The sequence below is a fragment of the Anomaloglossus baeobatrachus genome, chromosome 5 (assembly GCF_048569485.1).
Source record: "Anomaloglossus baeobatrachus isolate aAnoBae1 chromosome 5, aAnoBae1.hap1, whole genome shotgun sequence".
Lineage (NCBI taxonomy): Eukaryota > Metazoa > Chordata > Amphibia > Anura > Aromobatidae > Anomaloglossus > Anomaloglossus baeobatrachus.
Window position 1 is genome coordinate 241,614,337 of NC_134357.1, and position 20,732 is coordinate 241,635,068.

Here is a 20,732-nt window from a genome sequence, read left to right on the forward strand (position 1 = left end):
GAGGCTGCCGGGCCCCTATAACCCTGCGGGTCCGGTCGCGGTGGCGACCTCTGCGACCGCGGTCGTTACGCCCCTGCCTGTACCCCCAGTGTCAGTGTCTGTAAAAACATTAAAATTAATACATCTAGTTATCAAATATTTTATAGTAGGACATATATATTCACAGTTCTGTTTATGTTGGAGGGCATAGGTTATTAATAAAGTTCTTATAAGGAATAGATCCATATTGAATATACTTGAGTACTGACATGGAAGGATATATTTAAATCTTCTCGAAGCTTCTAGAAGATTATGTCATATGGAACTATGTTCCACTAGAACACCCTATATGGACTGAACAGTTGGTATATAACACACGATGGAGGGGGCTACTCGCGCGCTCCTCCACATTGCCTGCTGCCAGAAGACTCCAAGGCTGCAAGATGAAGACACGCTGTCCGGCCTAAGGGATGACACCCCCTGCTTTGCCATTCAGGAACCAAGGAGAGATGGATGAAGATTTTCCATTGATCAGTATGGACTAAACGAACTCTTTTTTCCGTAAGCTAACAAAGTATATTATTTTTCCTTTCTGTAACTGAACCCTGGCAACCATTTTTAAATAGATAAAATACATTTATTTTTTATATTTTTGAAGTCCTTTCTTTCATGCGCCTTTACGTATTTGAAGAAAAATATATTTAAGAGTATATTTTTTAACATTTGGTGAGCCAGCCATTCGTGATTTTTTTTTACATTTTTTGTTGTTCCTTCACTTTGCATAAGGGGCGTCAGAAGTAATAAGTATCTCCTGCAAAGGATCAGGAATCGACAATTTATAAAAATCACGCAGAACCTAGGAAATACGTATAAGTCAAGTTGCATGAATGTTTTTTTTTAAATGAACTTTAACCCCTTCACGACCGCGGGCCGTAAAATTACGTCCTATTTTAACGTGACTTAACGACCAGGGACGTAATTTTACGGCCTAAACTTCATTTGATTGCCGTGGCCATAGCAACGGCTTTCAAATGATGTCCCCTGCTGTTTCTTACAGCAGGGGACCTTTGCTTGACCCCAGGGGGGGCGGCATCGCCACCCCCTATCGACGATCGATGTGATTGGCTGTTCAAATCTGAACCGCCAACCACATCGATCGCACTAATTTCGGCAAAAATAATGCCCGAATTAGTGCGATCCTGTGAGATCCAGCTATGAGATGCCGCAGCTGCAGCAGCATATCATAGGTGGACCTCAAACATGCCGCCCCCAGCCCCTGCAGCACTGATTGGAGCGATCGTGCTATGACGCGCAATCGCTCCAATCAGTGTGCAGTGGGGCGGTCTGATCTGCCGGTGGCCGCCCTCCCCAGGCCTGTGCTGGCCTGTGAGCCCTCCCCCAACATGTCTGCAGCGTGGAGTGGCTGGTACTTTTGGTACCACGCCACCGCTGCTGCCGCCGCCGCCGCCTCTGATGTCTCCGCCGCTGCAGCTCTAATGGTAAGTATTCCGCTCCCTGCGCGCTCCCGTGAAGGCCCCTGCCCGTGCCCCCCCCGATCTGCCCCCCTACGCCCCGATCTGCCCCCCCGGCATCCCGATCTGCTACCACCGCTGCTGCTGAGGTCACCGCTGCTGCTGCAAAGTGAGTACTGTGCTCACTTTGCAGCCCGTGCGCGCTCCCGTGGTGCCCCTGCGCGCTGCCGTGATAGCCCCTGCCGTGCCCCCCCCGCGATCTGCTCCCCCCAACCACCCCCCCCCCCCCGACATCCCGATCCGCTCCCCCCGCGATCTGACTGCCTCCCCCATTATTTCTATTCTGCTTCTGCAGCTCCCTCTCCGGTCTCCCCCTCTGCTCTCCCCCCCCTCCCCCTCTGCTCTCCCCCCCCTCCCCCTCTGCTCTCCCCCCCCCCCTCTGCTCTCACCCCCCCCTCTGCTCTCACCCCCCCCCTCCCCCTCTGCTCTCCCCCGACGTCCTCTTACCTGTCTTCACCGGCCTGATCACATCTGCGTCCATCGCTGGGTCCTTCCTGGGCATTCTGCTGATCTGCCTGCTGCTCCTGTAAAGCTGTCCATCTCTCTGCCATCTGTTCCTCTGCAGCTCTTCTGGTCAGTGATCCTCCTGCTAGTCCTCTGGGTACTGTGAGTATAACTTTTTTTTTTTTTCCGTATCCCCTGTCCATTTTTACACCTCATCCGTCCGTGCGTCCTGCCAAGCGCTGATCAGGGATGCAGATAACGGATCGGCATCCCTGCTCAATTTTTGGCGTGACTTTTTTTTCCGTATCCCCGACGCTTTTTGTATCGCATCCGTCCGTGCGTCCCGCCAAGCGCTGATCAGGGATGCAGATAACGGATCGGCATCCATGGTCAATTTTTGGCGTGACTTTTTTTTCCGTATTCACGACGCTTTTTGTATCGCATCCGTCCGTGCGTCCCGCCGAGCGCTGATCAGGGATGCAGATAACGGATCGGCATCCATGGTCAATTTTTGGCGTGACTTTTTTTTCCGTATTCACGACGCTTTTTGTATCGCATCGGTCCGTGCGTCCCGCCGAGCGCTGATCAGGGATGCAGATAACGGATCGGCATCCATGGTCAATTTTTGGCGTGACTTTTTTTTCCGTATCCCCGACGCTTTTTGTATCGCATCCGTCCGTGCGTCCCGCCAAGCGCTGATCAGGGATGCACATAACGGATCGGCATCCATGGTCAATTTTTGGCGTGACTTTTTTCCGTATTCACGACGCTTTTTGTATCGCATCCGTCCGTGCGTCCCGCCAAGCGCTGATCAGGGATGCACATAACGGATCGGCATCCCTGCTCAATTTTTGGCGTGACTTTTTTCCGTATTTGCGACGCTTTTTGTATCGCATCCGTCCGTGCGTCCCGCCAAGCGCTGATCAGGGATGCACATAACGTATCTGCATCCATGGTCAATTTTTGGCGTGACTTTTTTTTTTACGTATCCCCGACGCTTTTTTTTATCGCATCCGACCGTGCGTCCTGCAGCGGCCGATCAGTGCACTGCGTCTGTGCGTTTGAAAAGTCAAATGGCGCTCCTTCTCTTCTGAGCCCCGCCATGCGCTCAAACAATTACTTTCCACCACATATGAGGTATCTGCGTACTCAGGAGAAATTGCACAATACGTTTTATGGTGCATTTTTTCCTGATAGCCTTGTGAAAAAAAAAGCTACCTAGTTGAAGCAACCGTTTTGTGGTAAAAAAAAAAATTTTTCTTTTCACGGCTCAACGCTATAAACTTCTGTGAAGCCCCCAGGTGTTCAAAGTGCTCACCAAACATCTAGAAAAATTATTTGAGGGCTCTAGTTTCCAAAATGGTGTCACTTGTGGGGGAGCTCCACTGTTTAGGCACCATAGGGGGTCTCCAAACGTGACATGGCGTCCGCTAATGATTCCAACCAATTTTGCTGTCAAATGGCGCTCCTTCTCTTCTGAGCCCCGCCATGCGCCCAAACAATTACTTTCCACCACATATGAGGTATCTGCGTACTCAGGAGAAAATGCACAATACATTTTATGGTGCATTTTTTCCTGATAGCCTTGTGAAAAAAAAAGCTACCTAGTTGAAGCAACCGTTTTGTGGTAAAAAAAATTTTTTTTCTTTTCACGGCTCAACGCTATAAACTTCTGTGAAGCCCCCAGGTGTTCAAAGTGCTCACCAAACATCTAGAAAAATTATTTGAGGGCTCTAGTTTCCAAAATGGTGTCACTTGTGGGGGAGCTCCACTGTTTAGGCACCATAGGGGGTCTCCAAACGTGACATGGCGTCCGCTAATGATTCCAACCAATTTTGCTGTCAAATGGCGCTCCTTCTCTTCTGAGCCCCGCCATGCGCCCAAACAATTACTTTCCACCACATATGAGGTATCTGCATACTCAGGAGAAAATGCACAATACATTTTATGGTGCATTTTTTCCTGATAGCCTTGTGAAAAAAAAAGCTACCTAGTTGAAGCAACCGTTTTGTGGTAAAAAAAAATTTTTTTCTTTTCACGGCTCAACGCTATAAACTTCTGTGAAGCCCCCAGGTGTTCAAAGTGCTCACCAAACATCTAGAAAAATTATTTGAGGCCTCTAGTTTCCAAAATGGGGTCACTTGTGGGGGAGCTCCATTGTTTAGGCACCTCAGGGGGTCTTCAAACCCGACATGGCGTCCGCTAACAGGTGCAGCTAATTTTGCACTCAAAATTTCAAATGGCGCTCCTTGCCTTCCGAGCACTGCTGTGTGTCCAAACATTTGATTTCCACCACATATGAGGTATCTGCGTACTCAGGAGAAAATGCACAATACATTTTATGGTGCATTTTTTCCTGTTACCCTTGTGAAAAAAAAAGCTACCTAGTTGAAGCAACCGTTTTGTGGTAAAAAAAATTTTTTTTCTTTTCACGGCTCAACGCTATAAACTTTTGTGAAGCCCCCAGGTGTTCAAAGTGCTCACCAAACATCTAGAAAAATTATTTGAGGCCTCTAGTTTCCAAAATGGGGTCACTTGTGGGGGAGCTCCATTGTTTAGGCACCTCAGGGGGTCTTCAAACCCGACATGGCGTCCGCTAACAGGTGCAGCTAATTTTGCACTCAAAAATTCAAATGGCGCTCCTTGCCTTCCGAGCACTGCTGTGTGTCCAAACATTTGATTTCCACCACATATGAGGTATCTGCGTACTCAGGAGAAAATGCACAATACATTTTATGGTGCATTTTTTCCTGTTACCCTTGTGAAAAAAAAAGCTACCTAGTTGAAGCAACCGTTTTGTGGTAAAAAAAAATTTTTTTCTTTTCACGGCTCAACGCTATAAACTTTTGTGAAGCCCCCAGGGGTTCAAAGTGCTCATCAAACATCTAGAAAAATTATTTGAGGCCTCTAGTTTCCAAAATGGGGTCACTTATGGGGGAGCTCCATTGTTTAGGCACCTCAGGGGGTCTTCAAACCCGACATGGCGTCCGCTAATGAGTGCAGCTAATTTTGCGTTCAAAAATTCAAATGGCGCTCCTTCCCTTCCGAGCTCTGCCGTGCGCCCAAACAATTGATTTTTACCACATATGGGGTATCAGCGTACTCAGGAGAACATGCACAATAAATTGTATTGTGTACTTTCTCTTTTCTCCCTTGTAAAAATGAAAATTTTATGGCTAAAGTAACATTTTTGTGTTAAAAAGTAAAATTTTCATTTTTTCCTTCCACATTGCTTTGGTTCCTGTGAAGCACCTAAAGGGTTAATAATCTTATTGGATGTGGTTTTGAGCAGTGTGAGGGGTGTAGTTTTTAGAATGGGGTCACTTTTGGGTATTTTCTGTCACCTCGGCCTCTCAAAGTCACTTCAAATGTGATGTGGTCCCTAAAAAAATTATTTTGTAAATTTTGTTGGAAAAATGAGAATTTGCTGATGACCTTTGACCCCTTCTAACTTCCTAACGGAAAAAAAATTTGTTTCGAAAATTGCGCTGATGTAAAGTAGACAAGTGGGAAATGTTATTTAGTAACTATTTTGTGTGACATATCTCTCAGATTTATGGGCATAAATTTTCAAAGTTTGAAATTTGCGAAATTTTCAAAATTTTCGCCAAATTTCCTAAATTTTCACAAATAAACGCAAAAAATATCGGCCTAAATTTACCACTGACATGAAGTACAATATGTCACGAAAAAACAATCTCAGAATCGCCAGGATCCGTTGAAGCGTTCCAGAGTTATAACCTTATAAAGTGACACTGGTCAGAATTGCAAAAAATGGCCCGGTCATTAGGGTGTTTTAGTGGCCGGGGGTGAAGGGGTTAAAGACTGTATAAAGCCACAGAAGTTAACTTTTGACGTATTTTTGAGCAAGAAAGATAAAGTCAGTCCATAAGAAGTATTGGACGTGCTGAGCAAGGTGAATCAAGTCTTAGAGGATCATCCATGAGATCATCTGATCATTTCAGGTAAGAAAATGGATTTTATCTCTTCATATGTTAAGCAAAGTAAACTTCAGTTCACTTATTCAGATATTTCTAATGTGGAGGAGATTTGGTTACGCTTTTATGTGGAGTGTGAACTTGAGAATTCACGTATAGAATGTGCAAGGTCTTTTAATAGAGAGAAACAGAAAATCAGAAATGTCTGTCATTTAGTCTATGATTTTCACAAGTTAATCGTAGAAAAATGTAAAAATGGTGGAAATAGACAACCTGAATTGTCAGGAAAGTCAGTGATAGAGAAATCCAAAGACTGCTTAGAACCTGGAATGTCAGTCAGTGATATTGTGAATTCTGACTGTAATGTTGGAAATGATAAGTCAGATTTAGACTGTAATTCAAATCAGAACCTTGACAATGGCGACAGACACGTGCTACCTAATCAAGGTGATTTTCAGCATACTGGGAAGCAGGAAAAGACGTAGTGAAGCCAGAAGGGGGAAGAGCCAGAGTGGGACACGTGCAGAAAGGACACGTGCAGAGAGAAAATGGTGACGATCAGTTTCTAAAAATAGAACAGGCTAAGTTAGGGATTAAACTTAGAAAGAATTTATTGGACATATGCAAATTAATTCCCGCATATAATCCTAAAATACATGTTTGCAGAAATTCAGAGATATTTGAAAGTTCCATCGAGAAGTTAAATTTAACCAATAGTGAGACGAATCAGTTATTCCGTATGTGGATACCTCAGCATTTCTTTAGACAATTGGCATTAAAAAAGTCTTCTGACAATGAGACATTTGATTGTTCAAATGATAACAATATCATAAGGCTGAAAAATCTCATCTTCTGTGCAAGGAATGAATCTGATCCAAATTATGAGATGTTAAAGGAATTACAAATTGAACAGAATGAGAGTACGTTCTCATTTATGTCCGTTTTTGAACGTTTGTATAGGGCGGTCATTCCAAATGTCAGATTGGATGGAATGATACGTTTATTCATCAAGAAATTTAATTTCCTTGATAATGCAGCTTGTGCGGTGGCATTAAATAAAAAGTCCCTATTCGAATGTACGACATTTATCGATTTTGTTAGAAATCGCCAAAGTCAATCAAAACAGAAATTAATTAATTCTGAAAAAACCAACACGAAAAAGGGAGAGTTTCTGTGAAAAACCAACAGTGTCTCCCAGATCCAGATATTTCTGTGACAGGATATATGAAATTCGCAGGAAAATGCATACGTGTTATAAACCATACAATCCATCCCAATTATTATCATCTAAAAATCTTTTTCCACAGGAAAAACCTTTGTTTCCCTTGTCTCCAGTGAAGGGATCGGTCACTGGGATTGATGGTCCCAGACAAATGATGAGTAAAAGCTTTGAAAGACAGAAACAGGTGTCTTGTGCGGATTCTTTCCCTGGGTTAGGATTTGACAGCCAGCGACAGCTGGGGGGGTTTTCAGAGAGAGAAATTCTTTCTCGTTTAAGGGACAAACTAGACCGAATCTTTGAAGAAAAATTTAGGTTTGGTCTTCAGCTAAATAAAGTGGATTTTTGGGTAAATTAATTTTATTGTTTGATAAATATGATTATTCATATACAGTGAATTTATGTATATATATACATATATATATATATATATATATATATATATATATATATATATTAAAAGTAGTGATAGTAAATCAAGGTCATATTTTCATTTAGTAAAATGATAGTTTAATGTTATAAATTAATAATTTGATCTCTGTATATGGATAATGATATTTAAAATGAAATAATAAGAGAAAGTAGCAGATTCTAAGTGTTTCATTTTTATCATAAATATGATAATAATTTTATTCTTTTATTTCCCTCAGAATCTATCAGTAAAGCAGATTGATGAAGTATTAACTTTTATTTATACATTTGTTCTTGTCCTCAATCAGGTAACATATATCTTATTGTAAGGTTAATCGCGAAAGCACGATTAATAATAATTATTTTCTCAGGTACCAATTGCCAGAGAACTATTATTTTAACGTTTCTTTTATGAATATACATACAACTTCTTTAGAGTTATTAGAAATGTAATCTGAGCTTTGGAGTGTAGTAAAACTGCTTGCTGTTTTGGAATGGTGTTCTTTGCACGTAACCAGAGCATGTGACTTGGTACTAAAGCTAATAATAAATGTTTGTTCTATGGTCAAATGTACAGTATGTAATACATTGGAATTTGTATTTTTCATGAAGTACTTCAAATTAGTAACATAATTTTTGAACTGCGCATAGAATAATTGAGAAAAAAGGGATATATGTCTGTCAATGTTTCTATGTAGAAGTATACAGTCTTGTGTGCATAGATGTGTCTATGAATGATTGATTGTCTGAGCAGCTGCAGATGTCAAGTACTTTGGATCCAGAAAAAAAAAAAGGGAATTTTTGTTTTGACTTCAAGGTTATAATATATGTATGTATACTATTAGAATAAATAAGTTATAGTACATAAGTATAAATAATGAAGGAATTTATACCGGGTATATCTTATTCTTAGACATATTTCTTTAATATAGAGATGTTAGGATCTTTTGTGTTAGTCACTTCTTTTACTGATACATAGATTGGTAATCATTTTTCTTTTCAAATATGGAAGTGATATTTATAATATGGTCTTGAAGATATACAACACAAATTTTAATTTAATTTAATCTAAACATATTAATTTTTATAATATCATATTTCATGATATTGAAAGGGAGAGGTTTGGTCTCAATCACACATTTATATTTGATAAATATATGTGTTTACAGGATACTTTAATAATTAATATTTCAAGTACAAAGGAAGAATTGGGAAAAAAAAAATATATTTGAAGTATATCATAATGCATTTATATACTAAGAGAAGTGTATTATTTGCAAGGTTACATGACTTAATTTTTTTATAGGTTATTGATATGATAGGTATGGAAATCTTATAAGATACTGGTAACATTAAGGTTATGTATTATTAAAGACATAGGTGTTATATACATAGAAGGCCTTATTTTTATTCCAATTTTTATTTTATTCCGATTTTCATTTTTCCTTTTATTCCCATTTTTTTATATTAATTATTATTATTTAATATTCACATTTTTAATCAAAATTTTAATTCTACAATTTTTATTTTTCCTTCAAATTTTAAATATCTCAATTGAGAAAACACTTCAATATTTAGTTCAGTAATATCTAATATAAGAATATTACTTTATTAAATATGAATCATATAAAAAGGGAAAAGTTCCACTTTTTGGAAGAAAAGATACTTCCTTCATCAATATATACAATTGTTTACTTTCTGGTAATACATTATTTTTATATTAGTATGTTAACACAATAAGGATGAAATATTACTTATAGTTACACATTTCCTTATAGTAGGTTATTTAATAAATAATAGACAAACCAAATAAATTAAATTAGAATAATGAAGATGGAAGATCGAGGTACATCTAGGTTTACCTTCCTATATTTACAAATAATATATATTATATTTTTAATCAATAATAATTTATAATGGGTATTATTGTGTTTTGATGGAATCATCCAGTCTTTTCTAAAAGGTTATTTGCTTTGGTTTATAATTTTACAAATGATCTAACAAAAAAGCCACATTGTTGCCTTTCATATTTATAATATGATACATGTTATAGGTACACATTATATTATTTCATATTTTATATTATATTTTGGTTACATTCAACACATTGCCACCTATGGGTTTGGAAGGGTAATGCACCAATGACAAAAAAAGGTCATTACATGAGAATACTATTGTCTATACCATTATGCAGTATTATTACATCATTCTAAGAATCAATTATAATAATACTTCAACGATAATAATAATGACATGGTATTATAGTATTAGAGTTATGATACGCTGTGACATTTATTAGTGATAGTTATTGCCATATTTGGTATCTAGATTAGGGAATGAAGTCTTCAATCAAGATTACAGAAGATAAAAAGACTTTATAATTTTCCTAAAGTTAAAAGGGATTCTGCAAAAAGGTCCAAAAGGTAACGTCTCAAATAAGACTGTGTTACTTACAAAATACACTTACCGTGTTTGCACCTCAGAAACACAGTGGTCCTATGGTTCCAGGATGGACAATGACACATGGTCTGTGCATTAAGATCTCACTGCAGTTACTAAGAAGAGCAATGACGTGGTAAAGTTAACCCCTGTCGTGCTGACCAAGAAGGTCTTAACATCTGTTCCAGGATTTGACAACAGGCAGCATGGAGGATAAAGGTGACAAATGTAAATTACACTGCACAGACATCAAAGACTTCTGCTATTCTTCTACACTCATGAACTGCTGTTTATCAACATTGGCTATGGACTTTGTAATAAAGAATAAGGTTTATGGACTTTGATCTAACGATGATAAACACAATACGGGACTGTTTAAATTGATAACCATTCATTTTTTATCAAAGGATTTATTTCTAAGAGACTGTGTTTATGCCGGATTACATCAGAGATAAGAAGACATCAACTCAGAGGACATTATATGGTGACCGGTTTTGTTTTTTGCATTTCTTTTTAGGTCTAGCGAAGTATAGATATATATATTTTTATATGATTGATCAGTCACGGCCTATCATAACATGAATTCACATTATTATATTATTGAATTTATAATATGAATAATGCAAATTAATTATTATTCATCATTATAATTGATATTAATCCATTATCACCAAATAAGGAAAGAAGATTTGTTATTTTAATGATGTATTAATTAATTTTCGGGGTTGCTTCACCCGCTTCAGGGGGGATTGTAAAAACATTAAAATTAATACATCTAGTTATCAAATATTTTATAGTAGGACATATATGTTCATAGTTCTGTTTATGTTGGAGGGCATAGGTTATTAATAAAGTTCTTATAAGGAATAGATCCATATTGAATATACTTGAGTACTGACATGGAAGGATATATTTAAATCTTCTCGAAGCTTCTAGAAGATTATGTCATATGGAACTATGTTCTACTAGAACACCCTATATGGACTGAACAGTTGGTATATAACACACGATGGAGGGGGCTACTCGCGCGCTCCTCCACATTGCCTGCTGCCAGAAGACTCCAAGGCTGCAAGATGAAGACACGCTGTCCGGCCTAAGGGATGACACCCCCTGCTTTGCCATTCAGGAACCAAGGAGAGATGGATGAAGATTTTCCATTGATCAGTATGGACTAAACGAACTCTTTTTTCCATAAGCTAACAAAGTATATTGTTTTTCCTTTCTGTAACTGAACCCTGGCAACCATTTTTAAATAGATAAAATACATTTATTTTTTATATTTTTGAAGTCCTTTCTTTCATGCGCCTTTACGTATTTGAAGAAAAATATATTTAAGAGTATATTTTTTAACAGTGTCATTATCCTGTACCCCCAGTGTCAGTGTCATTATCCTGTACCCCCAGTGTCAGTGTCATTATCTTGTACCTCCAGTGTCAGTGTCATTATCTTGTACCTCCAGTGTCAGTGTCATTATCCTGTAGCCCCAGTGTCAGTGTCATTATCCTGTACCCCTCAGTGTCAGTGTCATTATCCTGTACCCCCAGTGTCAGTGTCATTATCTTGTACCTCCAGTGTCAGTGTCATTATCTTGTACCTCCAGTGTCAGTGTCATTATCCTGTAGCCCCAGTGTCAGTGTCATTATCCTGTACCCCTCAGTGTCAGTGTCATTATCCTGTACCCCCAGTGTCAGTGTCATTATCCTGTACCTCCAGTGTCAGTGTCATTATCCTGTACCCCCAGTGTCATTATCCTGTACCCCCAGTGTCAGTGTCATTATCCTGTACCCCCAGTGTCAGTGTCATTATCCTGTACCTCCAGTGTCAGTTTCATTATCCTGTACCCCCAGTGTCAGTGTCATTATCCTGTACCCCCAGTGTCAGTGTCATTATCCTGTACCTCCAGTGTCAGTGTCATTATCCTGTACCCCCAGTGTCATTATCCTGTACCCTCAGTGTCATTATCCTGTACCCCCAGTGTCAGTGTCATTATCCTGTACCCCCAGTGTCAGTGTCATTGTCCTGTACCTCCAGTGTCAGTGTCAGTATCTTAGGCTATATGTAATTACTCTTCAGGGGGCCTCTATATGTGATGATAGTACAGGAGGAGCTTCAATATAAATACTGTATATGTAAAAAAAAAAAAAAAAGCCCAATCTGTCTATAGAGCAGTGTTGTCAGAATACACAGGGCTAGTGAAGGGTTTATCCAACATGGAAAACTAGTTTGGAAACTATAGTGAAGACAAATATTCACCAGAGTCTCCGAATGTTAAAGTGTATTGGGTGGTAATGTTTCACACCTCCACATACTGACTCTTAGGGTATGTGCCCACGATCAGGACTCACTATGTTCTGCATGGAGCAGGTCCTGACCTGTGGGGCCGCGAGTCTCCTCCGCAGGAGACCGCAGCTGTCAGTACCCACAATCAGGGTTCAGTGCGCTGCGGTCTTTCACTTGTGTTCTCCATACGGAGGAGCATGCGATTACGCAGCAAACAATTGACATGCTTCGGTCTAGAAAGAAGATCCGCAGGTCAGTGTTTGCTGTGGAAACAAGAATCACATTGGGCACGGGATTTCTAGAAATCCATCCACTGCTTGTGCTGTATAACGCAGCGTTTTGGATGCAGCTGAACCATGCTACAGCCAACATGCTGCAAACACTGATCGTGGACGGCTGGGCATGCACCCTTACAGGGGATTTCCCAGATAGATGGCGGCAGAGGGGGATTAATGTCAGTAAATGTTTCCATGTGAAGATGCTGGATAACGTTCTGCTTCTCTTTGATTATTGTTTGGCTGATGGACTCGGTGGTTTTCCTAGGACAAGGAATGTCCGCGTGTAAGAAAAGCTGCGACTGACTGTAAATAATAGATTCCATTATTAACTGCAATAAATAAGAGGCTACAAGAAATCCTGCGCTATCTGCAGGCCCAGGACAGGGCTCTTCTGCGCTATCTGCAGGCCCAGGACAGGGCTCTACTGCGCTATCTGCAGGCACAGGACAGGGCTCTACTGCGCTATCTGCAGGCACAGGACAGGGCTCTATGCGCTATCTGCAGGCCCAGGACAGGGCTCTATGCGCTATCTGCAGGCACAGGACAGGGCTCTTCTGCGCTATCTGCAGGCCCAGGACAGTGCTCTTCTGCGCTATTTGCAGGCCCAGGACAGGGCTCTTCTGCGCTATTTGCAGGCCCAGGACAGGGCTCTTCTGCGCTATCTGCAGGCCCAGGACAGGGCTCTTCTGCGCTATCTGCAGGCCCAGGACAGGGCTCTTCCGCGCTATCTGCAGGCCCAGGACAGGGCTCTTCCACGCTATCTGCAGGTCCAGGACAGGGCTCTTCCGCGCTATCTGCAAGCCCAGGACAGGGCTCTTCCGCGCTATCTGCAGGCACAGGACAGGTCTCTTCCACGCTATCTGCAGGCACAGGACAGGTCTCTTCCGCGCTATCTGCAGGCACAGGACAGGGCTCTTCCGCGCTATCTGCAGGCACAGGACAGGTCTCTTCTGCGCTATCTGCAGGCACAGGACAGGTCTCTTCCGCGCTATCTGCAGGCACAGGACAGGTCTCTTCCGCGCTATCTGCAGGCACAGGACAGGTCTCTTCCGCGCTATCTGCAGGCACAGGACAGGTCTCTTCCGCGCTATCTGCAGGCACAGGACAGGTCTCTTCCGCGCTATCTGCAGGCACAGGACAGGTCTCTTCCGCGCTATCTGCAGGCACAGGACAGGTCTATTCCGCGCTATCTGTAGGCACAGGACCTGGCTCTTCCGCGCTATCTGCAGGCACAGGACAGTTCTCTTCCGCGTTATCTGCAGGCACAGGACAGGTCTCTTCCACGCTATCTGCAGGCACAGGACAGGTCTCTTCCGCGCTATCTGCAGGCACAGGACAGGTCTCTTCCGCGCTATCTGCAGGCACAGGACAGGTTTCTTCTGCGCTATCTGCAGGCACAGGACAGGTCTCTTCTGCGCTATCTGCAGGCACAGGACAGGGCTCTTCTGCGCTATCTGCAGGCACAGGAGAGGGCTCTATGCGCACTGTAGAGTTTACTAATAGGCGCAGGTTATACTGAGAGAGGCCGAAAATGATCAAGTAATAAAAACGTTTATGGTAGCCATAGTGTGGGCCCCTAGAGGCAATTTCCCTGGTAGGCCCCTGGCACCCCAGTCCGACCCTGATAGTATATACTATACTGTACAATGGTAAGGACTGAACCGGAAGTGTGTGTCGCGGGCAGAGGAGGGGACGCTGCGCTCTCCCACTGCTCGGGTCCGGCTGCCGCTGCTGCTGCGGCCTTCTGCTGCTCGGTGGCTCGAGCGATGGGCCGGATCCCGGGGACTCGAGCGGCGCTCCTCGCCCGTGAGTGAAAGGGGTTTGGTTTTTGGGATAGTTTATTGTCCGTGACGCCACCCACGGTTGTGGTGATTGTAGGGACACCACCGCTGCTCTGTATGGGAATCCCGGGAGCGGTGACAGAGAGCAGCAAAGTTGTTAGTTCTCCCCTCCGTGGGTAGGGGGTGGTTGTCCCGGGGTCCAGTGATGAGTTGGGGGATGAGGGATGGCGGGGCCGGTGCAGGGCTTGGTGGGGTGCAGGGACGCGGGGGCAGCGCTGTGCCTCACGGCACTGTGGTACTCACTCAGCCTGAGACAGTGACACAGTTCTCGGTAAAACACACGGCTGGAAAGACGGTTCCCACGGACGGCTGCTGTTGCTTTTCCCCGGTAGTTGACGGTGACGGTCCCTTTTCCTGCACCTAAGTCTATGTTGGTAGCGATGGGTTCCCACTGGTAACCCGCTCCCCGGATTGGATATGTGCCGGAGGAGCCCCTCTTTGCCCGCAGGCGCTGGCCCTGAGAAACTGGTGCCTTGGCGGTGTCGGTGTCTCTCTAACGGTCGGACTGTTGCCTTCAATCGGGACTTGGTTGTTTGGAGACCCAGAGGTCCCCTTCACTGACGGATTTGGCAAATTCACGGCGACTCCTAGCCTTGCCGGGATCCGAAAGGCCCCTGCCAATGGTGCTGGCTTCTCTTCGTATACCGCTCCGGTACCGCCGGGCCACCACCCGTCAACGGTCCTTTCGGCAACCTCCAAGTAGCCTCTCCTGCAGACGGTCACCGCCGTCTGCTGACCTTGCTGTTCTCAGTCCGGGGCACACACCCGGACCAACTTCAGGCTTTCTCAACTGTCGCTTTTTCTGTCACTACTCTCACTGTCCTCCTTCTCCTTCCTCTCTTGCTCCTCTACCACTTCGCTGTTTATTCCTTCACTTCCACTCTCTATCTCTCTCTAAACTCTTCTAAACTCTAACTGCCTGGTTTTCCCGCCTCCAGGGCTGTGAACTCCTTGGTGGGTGGAGCCAACTGCCTGGCCCACCCCCTGGTGTGGACATCAACCCCTGGAGGAAGGCAACAAGGATTTTTGTGTAGCTTTGGTGTACCTATCCGGGGTGTAGGGTGTGGTGGTGTCATGACCTGTGACCCCTGGCTTGCCCAGGGCGTCACATTCCCCCTTAGCAAAATGCAGACCGTCCGCGGGCTGCCCGTCCAACACCGGTTTTATTTTTCTGGAAAAGATAAAAATATAAACACAAGCATAATAACTTCATCCCACAGCGGGAGGCACTTTTTCTTAAACGTTACGTAACATTAAAACGGTTGCTGCTGCCGCTTTCTCCCACCCAAGTAACCTGGCCCTGATGCTGCCTCTAAGAAACAGGCAGCACCCCTTGACCCCAGTCCTGAACCAGTTACCCGAGCGGGATCTGTCCTTCCCCTCCAGAGGGAAGCCACCGGTTCCTGTGGTGGCTGGGCCCCAGCCTGCTCTACTGCGGGCCCTCCCTCCAACCTGCCTCTCCAGAGGCGGTAACGGTTAGCTGCAACAGAAACATTTTTATTTACAAGCCACTTAACGTTTGTGGTTGCCCTGCAAGTTCACGGGCTTGTTCATAGAGAGTTCCCTATGCAACTTTTTGAAGGGTCCCTACGGGGACAACTTTTTGGCGGAGGACCGCCGGCTTAGCAGTCCATCCTCACAATCGCGGGGCTCTAGTGCCACCCTCACATGGTGCACCGCTGTGGACCCCGATGGTAGCTCGCTGCGGGTCATCTTCCGCTATATTCATGCGGGCATGCACATCCGCTCTACACCCCTCTCGGGCATCGATCTCCCTGCGCAGCTGCTGTTGCCGCCGCTCCCAGTCTGGAGCACTTTCTGCTTGCTCCGGTTCAGCGTGTGCAGGGGACGGACCCAGCCAGAGTCCCTCCGTGTCGGCTACGACCGGCACCTTCAGTAATGAGGGACCCCGCTGTGACATGGCTTGCTCTGCCTCCTGGCAGCTGCATCCCCGCCGTGCCTCCGGTTCATCTTTGCTGACGGCTTCAGCCTTCGGCTTCTTCCATGGAAGCGGATAAGGGCGGTCACAAGCTTCTGCTGCAGGTCGGTCCGCCGGGGCGGATTGGCAGGGTACCGCTACCGGTGGTGGTGGTAGCGGGCCTAGTGGCGGGGCAGCAGCAGCCAACACGGGTAGCGGGAGAGGTAGCAGGGTGAGCGGGTATGGACCGGGTCCCTCAGCCGCGATGACCGACCCACTAGGGGCACAGGGGCGTGGGTCACTTACCCTCCCTTCCAAGACTCCCTCCACCTCGCGTCTCCGTATGGCCGCCACCACTTCCGCCATGTCGGCCTCCCACTCCTCCAGGAGGAGCTGCATGCGGACCTGCAGACGGCTGCTTAGCTGGACGGTCCGGACTTCCACCCACGCTGCGGGGCCAGGCGCGGGGACAACGGTGTTGTCGGTCGGACTCAGCATCTTTAGCAGCGGCTCCTTCCAGGAACCAGTCAATGGCCGCAGGGTCCTGGCGTCCCTGCTTCTATAGCCGCGGCTACATGCGACCAGCCGCCATTTCGTCCCCCTTAGCCTCTTTCCGGCCCCTCCTCTCTCGGGGCGGGGTTTTGGCCTTCGCGCCTCTGCTACTCGAGAAGACGCTCGAGCGGGAACTCTTCGCGCCAAAGATGACGACTTCTGAAATTTTCCGGCCGGACACCTCCGGCGGTCACAAGGCGCACCTCTACCCAACGGCAGAGCGGTAAGATCCTGTTCGTGACGCCAAGTTGTCGCGGGCGGAGGAGGGGACGCTGCGCTCTCCCACTGCTCGGGTCCGGCTGCCGCTGCTGCTGCGGCCTGTTGCTGCTCGGTGGCTCGAGCGATGGGCCGGATCCCGGGGACTCGAGCGGCGCTCCTCGCCCGTGAGTGAAAGGGGTTTGGTTTTTGGGATAGTTTATTGTCCGTGACGCCGCCCACGGTTGTGGTGATTGTAGGGACACCACCGCTGCTCTGTATGGGAATCCCGGGAGCGGTGACAGGGAGCAGCAAAGTTGTTAGTTCTCCCCTCCGTGGGTAGGGGGTGGTTGTCCCGGGGTCCAGTGATGAGTTGGGGGATGAGGGATGGTGGGGCCGGTGCAGGGCTTGGTGGGGTGCAGGGACGCGGGGGCAGCGCTGTGCCTCACAGCACTGTGGTACTCACTCAGCCTGAGACGGTGACACAGTTCTCAGTAAAACACACGGCTGGAAAGACAGTTCCCACGGACGGCTGCTGTTGCTTTTCCCCGGTAGTTGACGGTGACGGTCCCTTTTCCTGCACCTAAAGCGGGCTTTACACGCTACGACATCGCTAATGCGGAGTCGTTGGGGTCACGGAATTCGTGACGCACATCCGGCCGAATTAGCGATGCCGTTGCGTGTGACATCGATTAGCGATTTTGCATCGTTGCAAAACAGTGAAAAATCGCTAATCGGCGACACGGGGGTCCATTCCCAATTATCGTTACTTCAGCAGTAACGAGGTTGTTCCTCGTTCCTGCGGCATCACACATCGCTGCGTGTGACGCCGCAGGAGCGAGGAACGTCTCCCTACCTGCCTCCCGGCCGCTATGCGGAAGGAAGGAGGTGGGCGGGATGTTACGTCCCGCTCATCTCCGCCCCTCCGCTGCGATTGGGCGGCGGTTCAGTGACGTCGCTGTGACGCCGCACGGACCGCCCCCTTAGAAAGGAGGCGGTTCGCCGGTCACAGCGACGTCGCCGGACAGGTAAGTATGTGTGACGGCTCTGGGCGATGTTGTGCGGCACGGGCAGCGATATGCCCGTGTCGCGCAACAGATGGGGGCGGGTACGCACACTAGCGATATCGGGACCGATATCGCAGTGTGTAAAGTAGCCTTAAGTCTATGTTGGTAGCGATGGGTTCCCACCGGTAACCCGCTCCTCGGCTTGGATATGTGCCGGAGGAGCCCCTCTTTGCCCGCAGGCGCTGGCCCTGAGAAACTGGTGCCTTGGCGGTGGCGGTGTCTCTCTCTAACGGTCGGACTGTTGCCTTCAATCGGGACTTGGTTGTTGGGAGACCCAGAGGTCCCCTTCACTGACGGATTTGGCAAATTCACGGCGACTCCTAGCCTTGCCGGGATCCGAAAGGCCCCTGCCAATGGTGCTGGCTTCTCTTCGTATACCGCTCCGGTACCGCCGGGCCACCACCCGACCACGGTCCTTTCGGAAACCTCCAAGTAGCCTCTCCTGCAGACGGTCACCGCCGTCTGCTGACCTTGCTGTTCTCAGTCCGGGGCACACACCCGGACCAACTTCAGGCTTTCTCAACTGTCGCTTTTTGTCACTACTCTCACTGTCCTCCTTCTCCTTCCTCTCTTGCTCCTCTACCACTTCGCTGTTTACTCCTTCACTTCCACTCTCTATCTCTCTCTAAACTCTAACTGCCTGGTTTTCCCGCCTCCAGGGCTGTGAACTCCTCGGTGGGTGGAGCCAACCGCCTGGCCCACCCCCTGGTGTGGACATCAGCCCCTGGAGGAAGGCAACAAGGATTTTTGTGTAGCTTTGGTGTACCTATCCGGGGTGTAGGGTGTGGTAGTGTCATGACCTGTGACCCCTGGCTTGCTCAGGGCGTCACATGTGCACTGTGAGTATTTACTCTCATTGCTCTTAAACCAAGTTACAAATGTTTAGAAAGTTTTGCTTGTCTTGCAAAACGCTCTCAAACTAAGTTACTCTTAATCCAAGGTTCCACTGTACTTTCCAAGTGCTCCCTAGAACTGATTGAGTTAAAGGGAACCTGTCACATCGACAATGTTATAAACCTGCAGATATAGGATTAATCTGCAGGCTAATAGCATTCTGAACCTGCCTGGTGCCAGCATAAACCCCGCTGCACTTTAATATTCCTGGCAGTGTTTTGGTTTCTGACATCGAGGCGGCACTGGTGCAATCACTGCTCACCGCTCAGTGTATGGAGCGCAGCGGCTGTAATCATGCCCCCCGCACTGACAGCCGCTCAGTACTAGACCCAATTGTCTGTCGTAGCGCAGGGGGGGGGCTGATTTACCAGTAAAATTCAGACATCCATCTCAACTCTTTCTTTTTTTTTAATCAGATACATTTTTATTTTTCACCAGGTATACAAAACTTGTGTTATATTTTCAGCAATAACGAGCAGAACTATAAACTTTTCATCCAGAACATCCCCTCCCCCCTCAGCGTACATATTACCCATATCAATATCAAAGATCTTACATTTTAACCCTTGAATAGCATATATTGGAATGTACAGAACTATCTCTGCCCATAGTCCAACATCTCCCAACTCTAATATTTATCCATATTGCAACCACGGATTCCACAATCTATCAAAAAGTGCAAGTTGTTTCCTTTTCCCATATATGCTTCTCTCCATTCAAACAATATGATTAACATATGTGACAAATTCCCCTCTAGTCGGTGGGTCGCCCTGCATCCAGTGTTTGGCAATTACTTTCCTTGCCGCATACAGCAGTCTGGCTATCACTATTTTAAAATTGTTGTCTACTCTAATTTCCTCCACGTAACCTAGAAGACAAACTGGGAAGTTTACATCTATAAACTCCTTCTATTCTATTAAGAACAGTTATCTAAAAGGATGCCAACCTGGGTCACATCCACATCATGTGGAAAATGCCGGCACCTTCTCCATTACATCTAGGACAGTCGGAGTTACTCCTCAATCCCATTTTACACATAATTAGCAGGGATCTATATGCGCTATGCACCACGTAGAGGTGGGATAATCTTGCTGGTTCACTCATTGATAATTTCGGTATGTATTCCAAAACACTATCCCATACCTCATCAGTGATCCCGTCTATCTCTGCCTCCCATTTAGTCATAGTGTTTACAGGGTGATCAAGCAAATATGTATGCAGTAGGTCCCTATACATAGTAGATATGATTCCTCTTGTGGGTCCACTACTACACACATATTTCAGTACTAGGTCTGCCTGTACTAGCAATGATTGCTTAACCCCCTGAGCCACCACTGCATGCGCCAACCGTTTGTACTGGTACCACCCAAGTGGGGATATCCCAAACTCATCCTGTATTTGTGTAAACGATTTCAGACGTCCCTGGCTAAGAATTTGCCCCATATACCATATACCTTTACGTGCCCATTCCTTTATTTTGCCTATCTTGTATATCTCAGAGCAGTTTTCATTGTCCCACAATGCAGAGAATTCAGTTATTGCTGTAATCCCTCTTATTTGAGTGGCGCCCTGGACAAGCCAGGTCGTCACAGAACTACACCAACACACCCCACACCCCGGTTAGGCACACCAAAGCCAAACACAAAATCCTTGTTGCCGCCCTCCAGGGGCTGATGTCCACACCAGGGGGTGGGCCAGGCGGTTGGCCCCACCCACCAAGGAGTTCACAGTCCTGGAAGCAGGAA